The following is a 21,092-nucleotide window of genomic DNA, read 5'->3' on the forward strand; positions in this document are numbered from 1 at the left end:
TAGACATGGCCTGCACCTCAACAAGTATGGGAAGGGAAGGTTGGCAAAGCTTATAGGTGACAGCATAGGTGGGGTTGGTGGGATCACTCATGGGAAAATTCCTGTAGTAGTGGGTGTCGAAGTATTTTCACTGGGGGGAATGCAGTGGGGAAGCCAGTGGGCATTCTGGTGAGATCCTCTCCTGGAACTGCAGGTTATGCAGCAAGAGTAAGCAGCTGCACCTTTTTTAGATTGAAGTCAGCTGACAGGTATTCCTACTTAAGGGAAGTCTCTCTAACAAGGGAATCACTTTTGAAAAAGCTTAGGTATCCGAGTAATGAGGGAATTAGTATATTTCATCAAAATATACAAGGTATTAGAGATAAAGTTAGTGAACTGCTTATAGATGTTGACTCTGAAATTATTGGTATATCTGAACACTTCTTAAATAAGGAGATAATTCAGAGGCTTCCTTTACCAGGATACAGGTTGGCTGGCAGCTTTTCGAGGAGCTCTTTGCGGTGTGGGGGAGTAGCCATGTATGTGAAAAACGGCATCCCATTTGAGTCAATTGATGTTTCAAAGTACTACACTGAAAAGGTGTTTGAATGTTGTGCAGGTGTGGTTAAATTTAATGGAGCTAAACTTCTAGTTGTTATTTATAGATCCCCAGACTCCGATTTCACAACATTTTTGTTAAAGCTAGAGGAGGTTCTTGGTTCACTTTATAGGAAATACAAAAAGTTAGTTATATGTGGTGACTTCAATATTAATTGTATAAGTGATTGTGCAAGGAAGAGGATGCTGGTAGACCTCTTTAATTCATATAATCTTATGCAAACCGTATTCTTTCCAACGAGAGTGCAAGGGAACAGTAGAACAACCATAGACAACATTTTTGTTCATTCCTGATTACTAGAAGGGCATTCTGTTAGCAAAAAGGTGAATGGCCTTTCAGATCATGATGCACAAATTTTAACTATAAAAGATTTTTGTGCTGCAACACGTGTTAAATATAGTCATCAGCTGTTCAGGAAATCTGATCCAATTGCTGTAGAGACCTTTGTAAACCTTATAAAGGAACAAGAGTGGCAAGATGTTTATAGCGCTGATACAGTAGACGATAAATATAATGCTTTTCTCAAGACTTTTCTCATGCTCTTTGAAAGTTGCTTTCCGTTAGAAGGTTTAAAACAGGGTACTAGCACAAACAGGCAGCCTGGGTGGCTGACTAGAGGGATAAGAATATCTCGTAGAACAAAGTGGCAATTATATCAAAACGTTAGAAACAGTCAAATCTAAATGCAGCAGCCCATTACAAACAGTATTGTAAGGTGCTTAAAAATGTTATTAGAAAGGCAAAAAGTATGTGGTATGCAGATAGAATAGCTAAGTCTCAGGATAAAATTAAAACCATATGGTCAGTCGTAAAGGAAGTTGCTGGTCTATAGAGACAGGTCGAGGATATAGAATCAGTGCGTAGTGGGAATGTGCGTGTTACTGATAAGTCGCATATATGTACAGTATTTAATAATCACTTTCTGAATATAGCAGGTGAACTAAATAGAAACCTAGTCCCAACAGGGAATCATATAGTGCTCTTAGAAAAAAGTGTTCCGAGACTGTTACCTGAAATGCTCCTCCATGATACTGACAAGAGGGAGATTGAGTTAATAATTAAATCACTAAAGACCAAGAACTCTCATGGATATGACGGGGTATCTAGCAGAATACTGAAGTATTGTTCTATGTATGTTAGCCCAGTTCTCAGCCATATCTGTAACTTTTCCTTTAGGAGTGGTCGGTTTCCTGACCGATTAAAGTACTCGGTAGTGAAGCCACTTTATAAAAAGGGAGACATTGATAATGTTGACAATTTTAGACCTATTTCTACGCCATCGGTGTTTGCTAAAGTTATCGAGAAGGTTGTATATACAAGGTTACTGGAGCATTTAAATTCACATAATTTGCTGTCAAATGTTCAGTTTGGTTTTAGAAATGGTTTAACAACTGAAAATGCTATATTCTCTTTTCTCTGTGAGGTTTTGGATGGATTAAATAAAAGGTTGCGAACGCTAGGTGTTTTCTTTGATTTAACGAAGGCTTTTGACTGTGTTGACCATAAAATATTACTGCAGAAGTTGGACCATTATGGAGTAAGAGGAGTAGCTTACAATTGGTTCGCCTCTTACTTTAAGAACAGAAAGCAGAGGGTAATTCTCCGCAATATTGAGAGTGGTAGTGATGTTCAGTCCCAATGGGGCACTGTTAAGTGGGGCGTTCCCCAAGGGTCGGTGCTGGAGCCACTGCTGTTTCTTATTTATATAAATGATATGCCTTCTAGTATTACAGGTGATTCAAAAATATTTCTGTTTGCTGATGACACCAGCTTGATAGTGAAGGATCTTGTGTGTAATATTGAAACAGTAAAAAATAATGTAGTTCATGAAATAAGTTCGTGGCTTGTGGAAAATAATTTGATGCTAAATCACAGTAAGACTCACTTTTTACAGTTTCTAACTCACAATTCAACAAGAACCGATATTTTGATCAGACAGAATAGGCATATTATAAGCGAGACGGAACAGTTCAAGTTCCTAGGCGTTTGGATAGATAGTAAGCTGTTGTGGAAAGCCCATGTCCAGGAAAATGAACTGTAAAGAAAAAAGGCTTGCTACCAGGTAGAAATCATGAGAGGGATGTATGTCAGATGGCATAGGATAAATTAAGAACAGATTAGCATATTACATATATTGTGAGGCTAAGCACAAACCTTGGCTGGTGGCAAAGGATGTAGGGCCACTGTGAAAGACTATGGTGATGAGGATCAAGTGATCATGGGCAGGGCATTAGATAACATTTCTGGTAAGTATGGAAAGATCATCATTAGCAGTGATCTAGATGGTGTAATGGGATTGACAAATCAACTTCATTTTGTTATATTATACACTACAGTTGTGTTAAAAAGCATTTACCGTATTTACTCGAATCTAAGCCACACTTTTATTCCGGTTTTTGTAATCCAAAAAACCGCCTGCGGCTTAGAATCGAGTGCAAAGTAAGTGGAAGTTCTGGAAAATGTTGGTAGGTGCCGACACAACTAACTTCTGCCGTCGAATATATGTAGCGCTACACAGGCATGCTTTGCAGGCACAAAGATAAATACTGGCGCCTAGCCCTCTGCGTCAGTAAATAAATTTTAAAAAAAGGTGGAAGAAGAGCTTTTTTTCTCCGCCTCGAGTTTCGGCCACTGCATTTTCATACATTATCCAACGAAGTAAATACAAATTCCGTATTGTGCATCTTCGAATGTAGCAGCATTTCAATGTACTACGAAAATCCGACTGGCAAGACTGGAATGTTTGTCAATATGGCCAACTCTACGTTCTGAATTTTTTCCTACCTGTGAGAAGAGATGGTTTCTTATAGGAACTTTTATGAATTGTGAATTGCATGCTGTATTCTCTTCACCATAAGAATAATACGAATATAAACATTTTGCCATGTATTCTTTCGTTTTTGCTGCTAACTCATTTAAATCCTGCCTGCCTAATAAACTACAAAACTAGAGTGAGAAAACAGCAAACGCGGAAAAATATAGATATCATCCCATGTTTATATTCGTATTATTCTTATGCCTAATAGTGATACAGGCAGAAATAAAGCACGGCAATTGAGTAGATTTTTAAATCTAAGATGACTAATTTCAGTGCAGAATGTAATGTACTAAAGAGGCGTCTTCAAAGATTTTCAAACGGAGAAAATTTTTCGCTAAACTCTCATTCAGAACATCATACGCTGTCTATTATTTGGTTCTTGTTGATCATTATCAAAGAAAGCAGGAGTGTAGGTAACAGCAAATAGCGGTCTCTTGCCATTGTTTTGCTAATGGGACAATTCCTCTCTCTCTCTCTCTCTCTCTCTCTCTCTCTCTCTCTCTCTCTCTCTCTTTTAATTTTAAGCGGCAGTAGTGTCCACAAAAGCAAGGAATGCCGCGAGCGGCGACAGGTCGTAAACACTCATTATCAGAATGCGACAAACAATGCATGACACAGTACAGTAATGCATTTGCAGCTTAGTGTGACGTAAACACCTATAACAAAGAGAACGGCGCTTATCAGATCAAAGAAAAATAAACAATCACTTCAAACCAAACGAAGTACGCGAAAAAGGAAGGGTACTCGTATAAATACGGACGGAGCACCTGACGCATAGGGCTACCTGGTAAAGCTTAACTGCTAAACTTACGACTCGAACCAAACTACTGTAGCCGTATCGACATTCATTCGACCTAAATTGTGTCTCATATTTCAATGGACCAACTTTGTTTCGATTTGGAGGTGCGGCCTAAAACTTTTCTCTCCCGTTGAATTTCGAGTCTCATATTTTAGGTGCGGCTTAGATTCGGGAATTTTTTTTTTTCCTTGATTTCGAGTCTCATTTTTCAGGTGCGGCTTAGATTCGAGTGCAGCTTAGATTCGAGTCAATACGGTACTTAATATAATACTATGTTGGGTGTTGCAATCAATAATCAATATTGAAATTGTATGTTCTTTGTAGCTTATGACCATGATCTTTGGTCTACAAGGGGTTTTCGGCCACTTGAGTTTTGGCTGCAGTTGAGTGTAGTCGTTTTCGAGTTTTGGCAATAAATATGTGTTTTTCTTACAAATAAACCATGGAATACTGCATCATGATTTCGTTAGAGCAGTGATAATTAAAAAACCCGCACTTTTTCTTGGACCCAGAACAGCAAAGGAATCATTGCCTAGACAACTAGAAGCCACATCGACAACACAGACTCAGTAGCATCAACAATGGAGACATCATGGCTGGCTCTACAAAAGTACTATACGCTATACAGCCATTAGACACACCGTAACAGTGTCCTTATGGAGATAGCATAGTAGAGTGGGTTCATGACAACTGGGGGCTCTGTGCTGGGATAAGACATTTATATGTACTGGATTGATGAAACCTATTTTGTAGATGTCTAGAAAAAAAAATCGGTTTTCTTGTGTCAAATGACCATGTGGTACAAAGAAGTGCAATACATGGAAGTCAAGGGAGATGAAACGAAACAGTAAAATGGACGGACCACACGAGTGAGGACCCAGACTGAAAAGATAAATACATCTGTGTAGTGCTGTTTATTCCTTTTATTATTTTGTGCGTGAAATTTTACAAAAATTACCATTGTAAAAGAGGAAAGTGGTGCTAAATCCGAGCAGGATTGTGAAAATTTGTTAGTCTTTGCGGACGTAGCCATGCCAATAGAAACGGAAGATGAGACACTCAAAGAAGTCGATCAAAGTCTTCATTCATCAGAATGTGAGGTGTTGGACATTAAATCACTGTTACAAATGATGGAAGAATCATTAGCTTTAAATCAAACAGCTGCAGCATGCTTACAAGCTAATGAAGAACAATTACAAAACATGATTCAGACAGTCGCGGACAGTTTTCGGGTCATAAACAGAAAACATCGTGTCTAGAGGGAGTGATGAACAAAAAAATTGATAATGTCTTACTTTGGGGTAGTAAAACTTCGCAACAACATAACCAAGACAGACAAGAAACTTAGCAGGGCAGAAACAAAGATTTTGGCGATAGAATCTAAAGTGGGAGAAGTAAATCTAGTCTGAGTAACAAAATTCAGTCTGTAAAAAATGGACTGGTCACAGCTAGAGAGAAAAATGCTAAGTGTTTTGTTAATGTTAATAGTCAAATAGATACAGTATGTGTGAATGTAAAAGCTATGGTGACAGATCTTGAAAGTAGAGTAGATTCAAAATGTAACTGTTGAGAATGATAAAGTGGAAACCGTCAGTAACACAGTAAAACTCCACGAGATTGAAACTAAGACAAATGTTAGTGAACTAAAGAGTACAGTATCAGAGTTGAACCAGAAGTTTGAAATATTTAGAAATGATGTAGCTATCAAAAATTTTTCTATGAACAGATGTACCTTATTATCCAATATCCCAGTTAAAAACTTTTCTAATGAGTGTAGTTTGCACCCTGTCGACTTTCTGCAGAGTTGTCTCTACAAATTTTTGCCCAATATGAGTGAAAGTTTCAAAATTATATTTGTAAAAAAAAAATTTTGGAGGGGGAGTCTTTGTCATGGGCCAATCAAAATTTTTCTATGGACATGTCTTATGCAGAATTTGAAATGGCGTTCCTAAAACGATTCTGGTCTGAAACTGAACAAGCCAGGATAAAGAGCAAGTTCTTGACTGGACAAAATTATAGGGAAACACAGGGGACTGTGAAACAGTTTTGTAAATATCAATTGAAGAAACTTGTACATTTGAGTAAACCCTTTGATGAGCTCGCACAGATAGATGCTTTAAAGAGAAGGTTGCCAACAGTTGTGCAATGGGACGTAGTTTATGGACCAGATGACAACATTGAACAATTTCTAAACTACGTGGACAAACTAGACAGGATTATAGACAAAGTGGGGAAACCAAAAAACTATTTCAATTACACACAGAGAGTTGGGGATCATAGTTGAGGAAACACTAATTTTAACAGCAGGGAAAACAGTAGGTCTAACAACCATAGTTTTCATCATTGGGAACAAAATAGTCACAATAATAATATTAATTTCCATTCAAGGGAAAACTATAATTTCCATTCAAGAGGACAATCTGGGAACAATTGGAACAGAATTAATCACCGGGAGTCTGAAAACAGGAATTGGTGTGAACATAGTGACCAGGATTCAAAATGCCATGGGAAGTCATGAAGTAAAAAACTAGCAAAAAGCATAGATAATAGATGGACGAATAACTGTGACTACACTGTACCAAAAGATACATCTGAAGTAATGAGTAGTTATCTTACGAATATGTACTACCCCCTAAACACAGTACCTGTTAAGAATGAACACATTGGTTGTAATAAAGAGCCAGAGGAAGTAATTGACTTAGCTGAATTTTATGAATAGGCAGAAACTTGTTGTTTGTCAGAGGACCTGCAGGTTAACAATTTACATGATTTAGGAATTGAAGCACTGTTGAGGGAACCAGGCGAGCAAATTGTTGACACTGATTTAACTAGCAAAGAATTAAATACACTTGGGTGTGAAAGCAACATTTTAAGTTTTCAGAAGAGAGAGGTTGATGATTGTAGTATTTGGGAAAATGAAGTTTTAATAATACATGCTAATGGTGAGGCATATATTGTTTGCTAGAAAGAGGAAATGGAAGCATTAGGTGTGGGAAAAAATGATACACATGTTGTAGATGTACCCAAGGATGTTGTTAACAATTTAAGTGCTGTTAATGTCAGTGTCACAAGCAACAGGTTCTGTAATCCAACATCTTATGAAGGAACCTAGGTAGATGATAAAGATTCCCTGAACAGTAAAACTGACTGTGTAAGTAGTCTACCATTTGCAATGAACAAAGGTGAATTATTTCTTTATAATATGTGGCTAAATAGTGATGCAATTAGAAATGATAGCAATTTTAGAAAAATGATTCTTAGTATGTCTCAAATTTTATATCCTGATAGGTGGCAAAAAACTAAACATATTATTGTTGAACAACTGTGCCTTAGTGATGAACAATGTTATACAGATGAAAATGTTTGGATTAATTAAATTATCAATGAAAGTGACAGTGCTAATGATGTGTATGTTAATGTAATGACCATAAGTAATAAAGGTGACAGTAATATAGGTAATTGTAAGTCGGGAAGTTATTGTTTTAGTGAAATTGAAAATGATTTGTTGTATGAATATGTTCAACCTGAAAAAGGTGATTACATATGTAGTCCATTCATTAGAGTAAAAGATGGTACCTGGGAAGGCAAGTGCCTTATAGACACATGGAGTCAAGTGTCGGGAATATCTGAAATACTAAGCAAAAAGCTGAAGTGCGAGAAAGATTACTTTGAAATGCCAGTCATTGGGGTGAAAATAAGAGGTGCTACAGAAAAACATAGTAAAACTGTGAAAAGTCAAACTTCGTTATCTTTTACAATTGAGGGAGTCACATTTACACTTGGATGCCTAATTATACCAGGACTCAGTGAGGACTGTATTCTTGGGATGTCATGGATTCGGAGTGTAGATGCAAGATTTGACTGGGGAGGACAAAAACTTGTCATAACAACACCAAAATGGGGGTTTTTTCTCCACCAAGTTTGTCATATCGAATACAGTTTTGTGTCATGATAAATGTAATACTATAAATCTTGTGAAAGAGAAAAGATATGTTGACAAACACATAACAGAGCTAGACTTAAGTGAAGTAGATTTCAAAACACTTGTAAACACCAAGATTTCAGAAGCTAGTGGTCTAAATGATGGGCAAAAAAAGGAACTAGAGTCTTTGTTATGGGAATACAGTGATGTCTTTAGCAACATTACAAGGAAAGTTAGTGGTTACCAATGTACTTTGCTAGTAAGGCGCCATGACCCATTTTTCATAAAACCGTATGGTGTTCCCACAGCAAAATGTACATCAGTTGAGAAAGAATTACATAAGATGGAAGTGTGTGGCATTATTGAAAGGAGTATCAGCGCTTATAATAACCCACTGGTAGTTGTGACAAAGAGAGACCCTCCAGGGTAGCCGAGAGTGCTAACTCGCTGCTTCCTGGACTCGGGTAGACGCGCCAACCCCTGGATCGAATCCGCCCAGTGGATTACCAACAAGATCCAGTGTGCCGGTCAGCCTGGATGTGGTTTTTAGGCGGTTTTCCACATCCCACTAGGTGAATACCGGGCTGGTCCCCACATTCTGTCTCAGTTACACAGCTCATAGACATCTGAACACACTCACATTATTTACGGATTCCACTAGACACAGACAGTTGGGGTACACTATTTCCGTCCTGGGGGGTACGGGATGGCAGCAGGAAGGGCATCCAGCCACCCCTTAAAATTAACATGCCAAATCCGATTAACCATAGCCAACCCTGTGTAACCATGGGACATGGCGCATGCGATAGAATAGTTGTGTCAAATGGAGATGGGGGAGTGAGAATAGTTCTTGACTCCAGGCCTTTAAACAAGATCTTATACAGGGAAACAGACCACCCTGAAAACATTGATGAGCTGTTGCACAAGCTCAAGGATATAAAATTAATATCTAGTCTAGACTTAACCTCAGGCATTCACCAAGTACCCCTGGCACCCAACTCTAGGAAATACACTGCCTTTCTATACAATGCCCATTGCTATAAGTATTGTGTAGTCCCTTTTGGCCTGAACTCATCGGTAACAGAATTCTTTAGAGCTTTAGACCATGTGCTTGGGCAGGAACTAGTATCCAAATTAGTGATTTATGTAGATGACATTTTATTAACTGGACAAGATTGGAATGAGCATGTTAAGCTTTTAAGACAGGTTTGTGAGAAACTTAGAAGAGAGGGCATGACACTAAAACTAGAAAAGTGCAAATTTGCAGTACTTGAGTTAAAATTTTTGGGACATGTCATAACAGAAAAAGGAATTTTGGCAGATGCAGATAAAATCAAAGCTATTGCAGAGTTTCTTATACCCCATAACAGAAAACAACTGAAATCATTTTATGGGCTATGTGGCTTCTACAGAAAATTTGTAAGCAAACAAAGCTTAAACACACCCTGTCTAAGTAACTTGTTAAAGAAGGACACTGTTTGGATATGGAGTAAAGATTATCAAGAGGCTTTTGACAGAATAAAAAGGAACTGAATAACCAGAACCTGTTACAGAGACCAGATTTCAATTTACCTTAATGTTTACACACTGACAGTAGTGATTATGGGCTAGGTGCCGAATTATTTCAAGTAAAAGAAGTCAATGGGGAGACAGTTCATTCCACAATTGCATTTGAAAGCAGAATGTTACTGAAGCATGAAAAGAACTGTACAGTCACAGAAAGAGAGTTATTAGCCAAACAGTGGTCAGTTTCAAAATTCAGGACGTATTTACTTGGACACAAGGTAATAGTGTACTCCGATCATAAAGCCTTAAGCTATTTACCAACATAGTTGCAGATGCTCTATCAAGGCTACCAATAGGAGGGGAAACAGAAATTTTTGATCAGAATGAAGAAAAACAGTTTAAAATGAGGTATATTAAAGGGGTCACAGATGAAAAAGTTGTTAGATCATTAAATGAAACAACAAGTTTACTGTTACCAGTCACCATTTTATTTTTTCCACGACATGTTTCGAAGGTTTAAACCTCCATCATCGGGTGGATTTACATTAGTTAGTATTACATATGTGTGTATGTTCTGTTACGACATTTGGAGGAACTTGTGGCACTGCCTAGTGGAGAAACAAGACAATATTTCAGAATATGGTTTTGGATAACTTTGACAAAGAATTAAACTGATATTCAATGGTAAACTTTAATAAGCAAACTAGAGTACCTCCAGTGGTCACAGGTTCCTTTTTCTGTCGTAACACTTCACATGTATACTGCCACATTTGTAAACAAATATGGCGTCTGTATTAAAGGATCCTCTTTGGACCAGTCCATACCTGTGTAGTATCACTCAGACAGATTGTGTAAACTTCTCCTACTAGACAAACATTACCAGAAGGATAAATATGTAACCCAGCCATGTACTTCCATATAAACATTATGTAACCAAAAGGTGATCTCTGTATGTGATTTTTAGATAACATGGCATTATAATCAATGAAGCAATACAAAGAGCTAAGCTGTGGAAATGGACATACTGCAGTACGAGCAGAAATCAGACCTACTAATGGAAGTCACCTAAGTGCAGATGAACACTGTGAGACATTACTGTGAGTAGTGAGAAAAGTGGTCAACAAAAGAAAATAAAACAAACCAGTAGTTCAAATGGTTCAAATGGCTCTGAGCACTATGGGACTCAACTGCTGTGGTCATAAGTCCCCTAGAACTTAGAACTACTTAAACCTAACTAACCTAAGGACGTCACACACATCCATGCCCGAGGCAGGATTCGAACCTGCGACCATAGCGGTCGTGCGGTTCCTGACTGTAGCGCCTTTAACCGCTCGGCCACTCCGGCCGGTAACCAGTAGTTAAAAGTTACAATTTTTCAATGGTTTAATGTGAAGTGCTACAGCATTAGGGACTCTTCTAAGTGAGCATTGTAAATCTTCTTTTGTATTTCATTTACCTTAAGATTAACAATTGTATGTTTTCCTTTACTTTGTGTAACAATTTCAGTGTTAAACCAAATGTCATGCCAATCGCTATCTGCAGAAAGTTAGCGTAATTCAAAGAAAATAGACCTATTAATAATTTTAATTTATTTAAAATCATATTCTTGGCAGTTCCATTATTCTGGTGTCAGAATTTTGTTTGCATGTTCATACTTACAAAATTCTTGAGGGGCTATTGTAATGGAACTGACAAATAGACCTCATTTTGTTATATTATACCGTACACTATAGTTGTATTAAAAAGCAATTTTTAATATAATACTAGGTTAGGCGTTGCGATCAATAATCGATGCTGAAACTGTACATTCTTTGTAGCTTATGACCGTGACCTTTGGTCTACAATGGGTTTTCAGCCACTTGAGTTTTGGCAAGGGTTGAGTGTAGTCGTTTTCAAGTTTTGGCAATAAATATGTGTTTTTGTTACAAATAAACCATGGAATACTGCGTCATGATTTCGTGAGTCCAGTGATAATTAAAAAACCCGCACCTTTTCTTGGACCCAGAGCAGCAAAGCAATCATTGCCTAGACAACAAGAAGCCACATGGACAATGCAGACTCAAAGTACTATACACTATACAGCCATTAGCCACACTGTAATGGTGTCCTTATGGAGATAACTTTTCCAGCATAGTAAAGTGGGTTCATGACAATGGGGAAAAAGCAGCAACTGCTCATACTAGTGCTGGATTCGGGAAGTCTTGCACCACCACAACCACATCTGAATAAACTGTAAGGTAAATTGATGAACATTAAATTTTGAGAAGCCTCAGTGCTTGTCATAAATCTCCAGACACTGTCACCATTTTCTGCACAAACAATTAAAGACAAGTGGATTCGGGACTACAGATACCTCACAGTCTGCAATTGGAAACCTCCACTTTAATATCAATATAGTTCCTTTGTTCAGGAACATTTGTAGCATGCATGATTATAGGAATAGGCGATTTAAGAATGACAAAATCAGCTTATTCTGCACATTTTAATTCACTAGTAAGTTTGGGAATTATTTTTTGGGGAAACTCTTGAACTTTTACAGCCTACAGAAGTGTGTTACAATAATTAGTTGAAGAACACTCTGCCAAATCACCCCCCCCCCCCCAAAAAAGGGTACTATTTTCACAAAATTTACTGAGTTGAATCTCACTCTCACCACATTATCTGAAATTAAAGAAATGACACACACTCTCAAAAATTAAAGCTCCCCTGGAGCTGATTTTTCAAACAAAGTACTAACGAGCTGTTCTCACCTAATATGCACCACCCTTTCAATTTCCCACATAGGCTGAAAAGAGAGAGAGAGAGAGAGAGAGAGAGAGAGAGAGAGAGAGAGAGAGAGAGAGAGAGACTGTTGTTAGATTGCTCTATAAGAAAAGTGAAGTGAGAGATGTCAATAATTATAGTTTCACTGCTGACAAAATTCTGGAGAAGATAATGTGCTAGTGGAGAAAATAATACTTTATTCTTAGAAACATAAGTAGTAACTGTGTTAATGCTATTTTTACTACAGAAACTGAGTTCAGTGACTATTTCACTTTGTAAAAATACAAGAGGCAAATCAGCAACTTAACTTAGTTTGCTTATTATTCACAGTAGGACACTGTTCCAATAATTAGTAAGACAGTACACTGCTTGATATTTTATTTTTGTATATAAGCTACCTTTGGCTTTATTGCCTTCATCAGTACATCTGCAAACAATCATATTTATTTAAATTTTACATACTATGTAATTTATAAAGGCTTTTTACATTGGATATTGTACTCACATCCTGACATGTAGAGAGACATATACGAAATTTGAGTAAACTATTACTGCTGTCCGTAGTTATTGGATGTATAATTTTTTCAGTAACATTTTAAAGTTGTACAATGATTTGATGTTGCATGTATATTATAATATGTTTTTTATTATTTTGACAGTCATAGAAATTCAAGTATGGCAGCTAGTTGTTTACTCGAAGTTATTTGTGTGTTGTGGGCCGTTTATCTATGGAAATGTTATTGGGGGAAGACAAAAAAAAAAAGAAAGAAAGAAAGAGAGAGAGAGAGAGAGAGAGAGAGGGGGGGGGGGGGGGGGTGCACCACATGAAGAAAGGAGAAATTAAAGGTAACTTATGATTAATGTGAAAGACAATAATATGAATGGTCAGTATGTTCTCATATTTCTTACTGATAAACTGTGCTATACTTTTAAACTAACTGACTTGTTCCATTTTATATTGAGAAATCACAATTATGATCCACGGAAGATCCAAATAATGCACTGAAACGAAACTCAGCATTACATATTATGGGAAAGGTAAGTGACTCATAGTACACACAACTTGCTAACCAATTAAATAACTGAGCAGTCAGTAGGGACAGAGATAATTTGTTCTATTTCATGGCCAACTGCAGTGCTTTTTTCCATTTTTGGTGGTATTTTCTGCCTATTTTGGTATTATTTTCTCCAAATTTAACATTGTTTTTGCCAATTTTGGTATTATGAGGATTGTTCAATAAATAGTGCTCAAATAGGTTTTCCTTTTGTTAACAATTCCAACAGATGGCAGAGCCATAGTGTACCATCAAAATGACGTCTATGCAAGACACTCATTACAAGCAACGTGCTGTTCTTAGTTGTGGAAAAAGAAACCATCGTGAACATCCATAAACATTAGTTCACAGTGTTGATAGTAAATGTTTGTGTGAATTGTATGGTAATGACGCAGTTGACAGGAGTGCTGTTGGGCAATGGGTACAGACATTCAAGCACCAGGAAGTGCAGAAACTGAGCTCCGTGACTGGCCATGTTCAGGACATCCTGTCACAGCCACTGCTCTCAATACGTGCATCACAATTAGACAACTGGTTCTATAGCATTAGGTGAGCATTGGAAGTGTGTGTACAAATGACAAACTCTTGGATATGCAAGCTCAAGATGGGTTCCAAGAATGTTCACAATAGACCACCAGATTCAAAGACGAGCTATTTCTGCTGAACTGTTGGAGCAGATTGAGGCCAATGGAGAGGCTTTCCTGCCATAGGTCATTACAGATGATGAAGCCTGGGTACATACTTTATGCTGGAAACAAAAGGGCAATCTCTTAAGTGACACCACCTGCAATCACCTGAAAAGAAGTAATTCAAGCCAGTTCCCTCTGCTGACAAAATCATTACGACAGTCTTTTAGGATTCTCGTGGATTTATTGCCAAAAGAGTCCACTATTAATTCAGAGTCTGTGTGAAGACTCTGAACAAACTCAAGAACCATTTCAAATGTGTTTGGTCTAACAAGAATCCAAGAGAAATCTTGCTCGAACATGACAATGCACACCCACACACAAGTGTCAAGACTTGGGTGCACAACACATAATTGGGTTTGACATCAATGCCTCATTCACCCTATAGCCCAGACATGGTGCCATCAGACTTCCACGTGTTTGGAACACTTACAGTTTCTCTAAGTCAGACACACTTTGGGATGATGAGAACATAATTCAAGTAGTGAAAACATGATTATGAGTGCAGAACAAGAGCTTTTACCAACAGGCAATACAACTCTTACAAAATTAAGGCACAATTCCATAGAACATGCTGGAAACTGCGTAGGAAAATAATACATGTGAAACAAATGTTGGCTGACATTGTCATCAAATTCTAACACTGAAGAATAAATATATTCCGAGAAAAAAATTGTGGGGCACTACTTATTGAGCTACTCTCGCAGTTATTAATGGCTTATTTTTGAAGTACTGTATGTTCCTTACTTTTTTTTTATTTCAATGTTTTTCTGTGTTATGTCGAGAATGAAAATATACCTAAAATTACATTATATTTATTGACATCACAGACACAATTTGTACATTATTAAGAATAATTTATTTACTGTGTATTAAACCCATCAAATCTAACCAACTAACGAAAGGAAAAGTGACTTTGGAACCATACACCATTGAGTTTTTTTTCTTTTCTTTTAAGCATTGTTATAACTACAAAGTTTTCTTCTGATTGTGAAACATTATGTTGTTGATCCATCAACACTTCAATATAGTGTCAGAACAGCTACCCAGAGTGTAAAGTTGATCACAAAAAACAGTCCCTCCATCACAACAACTGACATTTGGCAATGTCCTCATATTCTGCTGAGATGGAAAGTTACCTTTCCATTAAATTGTGAACTGAAACAAATCCCTTCAGAATATCTTACAAGGCTGAGACCTGCCATTCTCGTTGCATGTAACAAACTCTTTGCTATTTCAATGTTAACAGAGTTCATTATCATTCCATGGTAGAAGCAAGAACCTAGAGATTTTTAACACAGACTTACATGGATTGGTGGCCATAAATGTTGATAGCCCAATTTAAAGGTACAGGCCAGTGCATTTCAACATTTCCTTCACTTCTGCCTGAAGTAATCATTACTGTACATATTTCAAAATCTTGATGGTTTAATTGTCAAACATTAATTTTCCAACAACTATGAAGCAATATCCACTTTTAACTTGGAATACAGGTTATGGTCTTATCTGGAGGCATTAGATTTTCTGATATTTTTGCAAAACAGATGTTACCAAATGCATTGAGGTCTGGGGAGATCTTTAACACAATATATAAGCTAAACTGCATATTTTTCTAGTTCACAAGTACTACAAATCACCAAAAATGGGACTTTAGCTACATTAATATGTTAATCAACTTGCCACCTGTTCGACACATGACATCATGACGATGTCTCTCTGACATTAAAATGAAACACTGAGCATGTTTATTTCAATATTTGTTCAATATTATTTTTACTGTTTTGTGAATGATACGTGTGGTGACAATGTAACCTGTTGCATAGCCCATGGTCTAGGTTAAGTAGAAAGGTGATTAGATTGATTTACCTGTGTGCAAAACTAACTTGCTGTATTTGGTGTTCTTCACATTTATAATTGTATGGAAATTGATGCACCACATTAAAGGTCTCTCACAAGAACTATCATTTTTTGTACAACAATAAAATTCAATTTGATCATAAAAAACAACTAAAATGAATGCATGAGTTTCTACATCTGCATTCATACTTCACAAATCATTGTAAAGTGCATTGCAGAGGGCACATCCTGTTGTACCATGTATCAGTGTTTCTTCTGTTGTGTAACATGTCAATCCTACGGAAAACATGTGCTGCTACTAAGCACTTAGGCCAATGAAAGATGTTTGTGGAAACCCAACAAATTGTTTAGGTAGTCTTTAAGTACAGAACATCCAACTGTGTACACTTTGGTTTAATATATGGACAGATGAGATGTTAAAGCTGTCAGCTCAGGACACTGACAAGGGGCGACGGCGAATGTGCATCTCCACATGCTCTGGAGGACCACATATGCTTTGGCACACATCACACAACATGATCTACAACTGAATGTATCTGGTAAGAGGCCACTTGCATTACTAATGTCCAGAAATGTCCAACAAAGCCAGGCAGGCCACTGTTTGTTCAATCCCTGTGATTTCCAATATTTTCACTAGGCCTGTTTTACAGAAAGTATTTCTGAAAGACAGAGCTGGCAAATAACTTGAGACACCATTACAAAAACCAGTGGAGAAACTGATCAAAATATAAGAAATTTGTTAAATAAGAAAGAACTTTTTGTATCATTGCAAGAAATTGGAAACCACCAGGGGACAGCATATCTGCAGTGACAAGAATTCCCTAGGCCTTTATGCTGAAGGTATACCAAGGCTTTCAAAGACACACACTACCCCGACACTAGTCCACAAACAGATCTCCCATACCATTCCTCCATATACCCCCAAGCCTCCAACCACTCCTCAGAACAAGATACAAAAGAGTGCCCCCTTCGTTACCCAATACCACCCCAGACTGGAACAACTGAAGCCACATCCTTCATATGGACTTTGATTACCTATCATCATGCCCTGAAATGTGGGACAGGATGATGTCCCTGTGGAAGACCCAGGTGCAAAACCTGCCCAATCCACCCACACAGCACTTCTTATTCCGGTCTTGTCACAGGTTTATCCTGCCCCCTCAGGGGCTGGGCCATATGTGAAAGCAGCCATGTTATTTACCAGCTCTGCTGCAATCATTGCACAGATTTTTATATTGGTATGACTACCAACCAGCTGTTCACCAGGATTAACGGCTGCCGCCAAACTGTGGCAAAAGCAAAGTAGACCAGCCTGTGGCACAACATGCAGCTTAACATAACACACTTGATTTCAATGACTGCTCCAGTACCCAAGCAATCTGGATCCTTCTCTCTACCACTAGATTTTCAGAACTGCACAGACAAGAGTTATCCTCACAACACATTCTCCACTCCCGTAATTATCCTGGACTCAACCTATGGCAATATATTGTACCTACACTCTCCACAGAAATTTCCACCCCCTCTGTCCTATCATCTCCTCCATATTCTAATCTCGCACTCTGTTTATTTGCAGCCCTCTGTCAAACCACCTGCCCATCTTTCCCTGCTCCTCCCCTTTTTTGCTCCTTTTTTACCCACCTACCTGCCCCGCAGCCTCCTGACACTGCACCTGTTGGCAGTCTAGTCCCTGCTCACTTCACCAGACTGTGTTCATCTCTCTCCCCATCCATGCACTTCTATACTTTCCCCTTCCCTGCTCCCTCCAGACTGCTGCTTGCATCACATGTTATAGCTGCATTCCGGTCCGAGATGCTGGAGCTGGTGATCGTGTGTGTGAGGTGTATTTGCTTGTGTGTGTGTGTGTGTGTGTGTGTGTGTGTGTGTGTGTGTCTTTTATTGACAGATTCTGTGGCCAAAAGCTTTGTGCAAGTGTCTTATAATTGTGCCTGTCTGTAACTTGACATGTCTTCTTTACAGTAAGTAGCAATCTGTCTTTTCCTACACTGTTGATATTCCTACCTGGAGTTTTCATAGTTTGACTTTCCACACTATTAAAACTCTCACTTGAGAACACCACGGATCTTCTCCGCTGAACATGTACATTTTAAGTTTAAACATTTGTCTACCTAGAAATTTGTTATTTAAATATGCTCCTTTGAGACCCTTAAATATATTTAATATTAGTAATAAAAATATTTCAGTTAAAATTATAACTTTTGGCTGTGTACTTTTATTATTTTAAGAAAACATGAGACATGTACTACAGCCTCACAGTCTACATAATATGCTTTAAAAGCCCTTCTGAACAATGTTACAGATACTTTAATACACAAATGAAAATCCTATGTCTGTCAGAACAACAGTGTTTCTTGTTTTTAATCACATCTTATTTCAGTTTCAATTAAAAAACTGCCCTGGTAACAGCTCCATCTAAAATTATTTTGAATATTTCAGAAATCACTGTTCGAGCCATAACAATTTAAGCTGATTTTCTATACTGCTACAAGTCAAGCAGTTATTAAATACACTCCTGGAAATGGAAAAAAGAACACATTGACACCGGTGTGTCAGACCCACCATACTTGCTCCGGACACTGCGAGAGGGCTGTACAAGCAACGATCACACGCACGGCACAGCGGACACACCATGAACCGCGGTGTTGGCCGTCGAATGGCGCTAGCTGGGCAGCATTTGTGCACCGCCGCCGTCAGTGTCAGCCAGTTTGCCATGGCATACGGAGCTCCATCGCAGTCTTTAACACTGGTAGCATGCCGCGACAGCGTGGACGTGAACCGTATGTGCAGTTGACGGACTTTGAGCGAGGGCGTATAGTGGGCATGCGGGAGGCCGGGTGGACGTACCGCCGAATTGCTCAACACGTGGGGCGTGAGGTCTCCACAGTACATCGATGTTGTCACCAGTGGTCGGCGGAAGGTGCACGTGCCCGTCGACCTGGGACCGGACCACAGCGACGCACGGATGCACGCCAAGACCGTAGGATCCTACGCAGTGCCGTAGGGGACCGCACCGCCACTTCCCAGCAAATTAGGGACACTGTTGCTCCTGGGGTATTGGCGAGGACCATTCGCAACCGTCTCCATGAAGCTGGGCTACGGTCCCGCACACCGTTAGGCCGTCTTCCGCTCACGCCCCAACATCGTGCAGCCCGCGTCCAGTGGTGTCGCGACAGGCGTGAATGGAGGGACGAATGGAGACGTGTCATCTTCAGCGATGAGAGTCGCTTCTGCCTTTGTGCCAATGATGGTCGTATGCGTGTTTGGCGCCGTGCAGGTGAGCGCCACAATCAGGACTGCATACGACCGAGGCACACAGGGCCAACACCCGGCATCATGGTGTGGGGGGCGATCTCCTACACTGGCCGTACACCACTGGTGATCGTCGAGGGGACACTGAATAGTGCACGGTACATCCAAACCGTCATCGAACCCATCGTTCTACCATTCCTAGACCGGCAAGGGAACTTGCTGTTCCAACAGGACAATGCACGTCCGCATGTATCCCGTGCCACCCAACATGCTCTAGAAGGTGTAAGTCAACTACCCTGGCCAGCAAGATCTCCAGATCTGTCCCCCATTGAGCATGTTTGGGACTGGATGAAGCGTCGTCTCACGCGGTCTGCACGTCCAGCACGAACGCTGGTCCAACTGAGGCGCCAGGTGGAAATGGCATGGCAAGCCGTTCCACAGGACTACATCCAGCATCTCTACGATCGTCTCCATGGGAGAATAGCAGCCTGCATTGCTGCGAAAGGTGGATATACACTGTACTAGTGCCAACATTGTGCATGCTCTGTTGCCTGTGTCTATGTGCCTGTGGTTCTGTCAGTGTGATCACGTGATGTATCTGACCCCAGGAATGTGTCAATAAAGTTTCCCCTTCCTGGGACAATGAATTCACGGTGTTCTTATTTCAATTTCCAGGAGTGTATTTCTCCCCATAAAGATACATTCTCTTTCTAGTATCTTGAAAATTGTTGAAAATTACCTCATTTTCTTTTCTCCTCCCCCCTCCCCCCAATGTAATGCAATCCAAATGGGAAGCTTCAGACAAAGTGTAAGCTTTTTGAAAACTTGATGGGGCGAGAGTGACTTAAGCAACTCGGCAACCAACAACTCTTTCAGAACTACGTGAACACATCGAGCATATGTAGTATAACATATCCCAGGACAGTATTAGCCACCTATACGTTCAATTGGATGTATGAGTCAGTGTCTGCATTGCCACCTGTGGCTGCTACACCACATACTAATGTGGGTGTTTCTGCAGGCATCGATACCTCGTACCCAGAACTGCTTTTGCTACTGGTCTGTAGATGTAACCATTTCATGTACTCCATATGCCATGTTGCAACAATAAATCTTGAGTGAATTGGAAATCTCTAATATAGAGTACTAATTTTTTTCTGGCAGTGTATAATGATCTGTCTCTGAATGAATTAATCTTTGTTGGAAACTGATGGCAAGGTATCAAACTGTTTTGCATGATATGGAACATTAAGTAAATGGTCAAAAGTTGGAAAATATTTTGATGTGGACAATATTTCTGCCTCCAAACAGTTTATTTAGAAAATAAAACAATTTGACCAATGATATTAAGCAAGGGAGGTTATTAATCATGACCAATAAGCAAGTGTTAAAAGTCAGATCAGCAACAGGGTGGAATTCCAGTGTCAAATATTCTCTATGAGAATTTAAATGGTGCCATTCACAATCTCAAGTCAATGTGTCATTGGAATGGGACATCAATTTCAGCCATGCCAATATCCTCAGAGAGAATGTTATGATGTTAATGGTCATGTGACCCTTTCCGCTCAACTTGTTTTCAATTATGTTGACTTTGCCATTTATTTATATCACTGCTCTGCTACAACACCTACATCTGTTGTTGGATTTTGATGTTTGTTTCTCATTATTCTTTCTTGATGCTTCCTTTCATTACTAGATAAAGAACTTTAGTCATCTGAGCATTTTATGGTGAAAAACACAAAACTACAGCAATGCATACATCTGCACTGTCTAGGAAGCATTCCATATTCAATATCTTTTATGTTAACACACACAAAA

At 39.0% G+C, this 21,092-nt stretch overlaps 1 protein-coding gene across 1 annotated transcript in view; it reads right to left on the minus strand.

Annotated features, from left to right (window-relative positions):
• Nucleotides 1-21,092, minus strand: part of LOC124789541 (death-associated protein kinase dapk-1-like) — a 248,001-nt gene that overhangs the window by 126,703 nt on the left and 100,206 nt on the right. The gene's annotated exons all lie outside the window — the stretch shown is intronic.

Source organism: Schistocerca piceifrons, chromosome 3 (genome assembly GCF_021461385.2).
Source record: "Schistocerca piceifrons isolate TAMUIC-IGC-003096 chromosome 3, iqSchPice1.1, whole genome shotgun sequence".
NCBI classification, from domain to species: Eukaryota; Metazoa; Arthropoda; class Insecta; order Orthoptera; family Acrididae; genus Schistocerca; species Schistocerca piceifrons.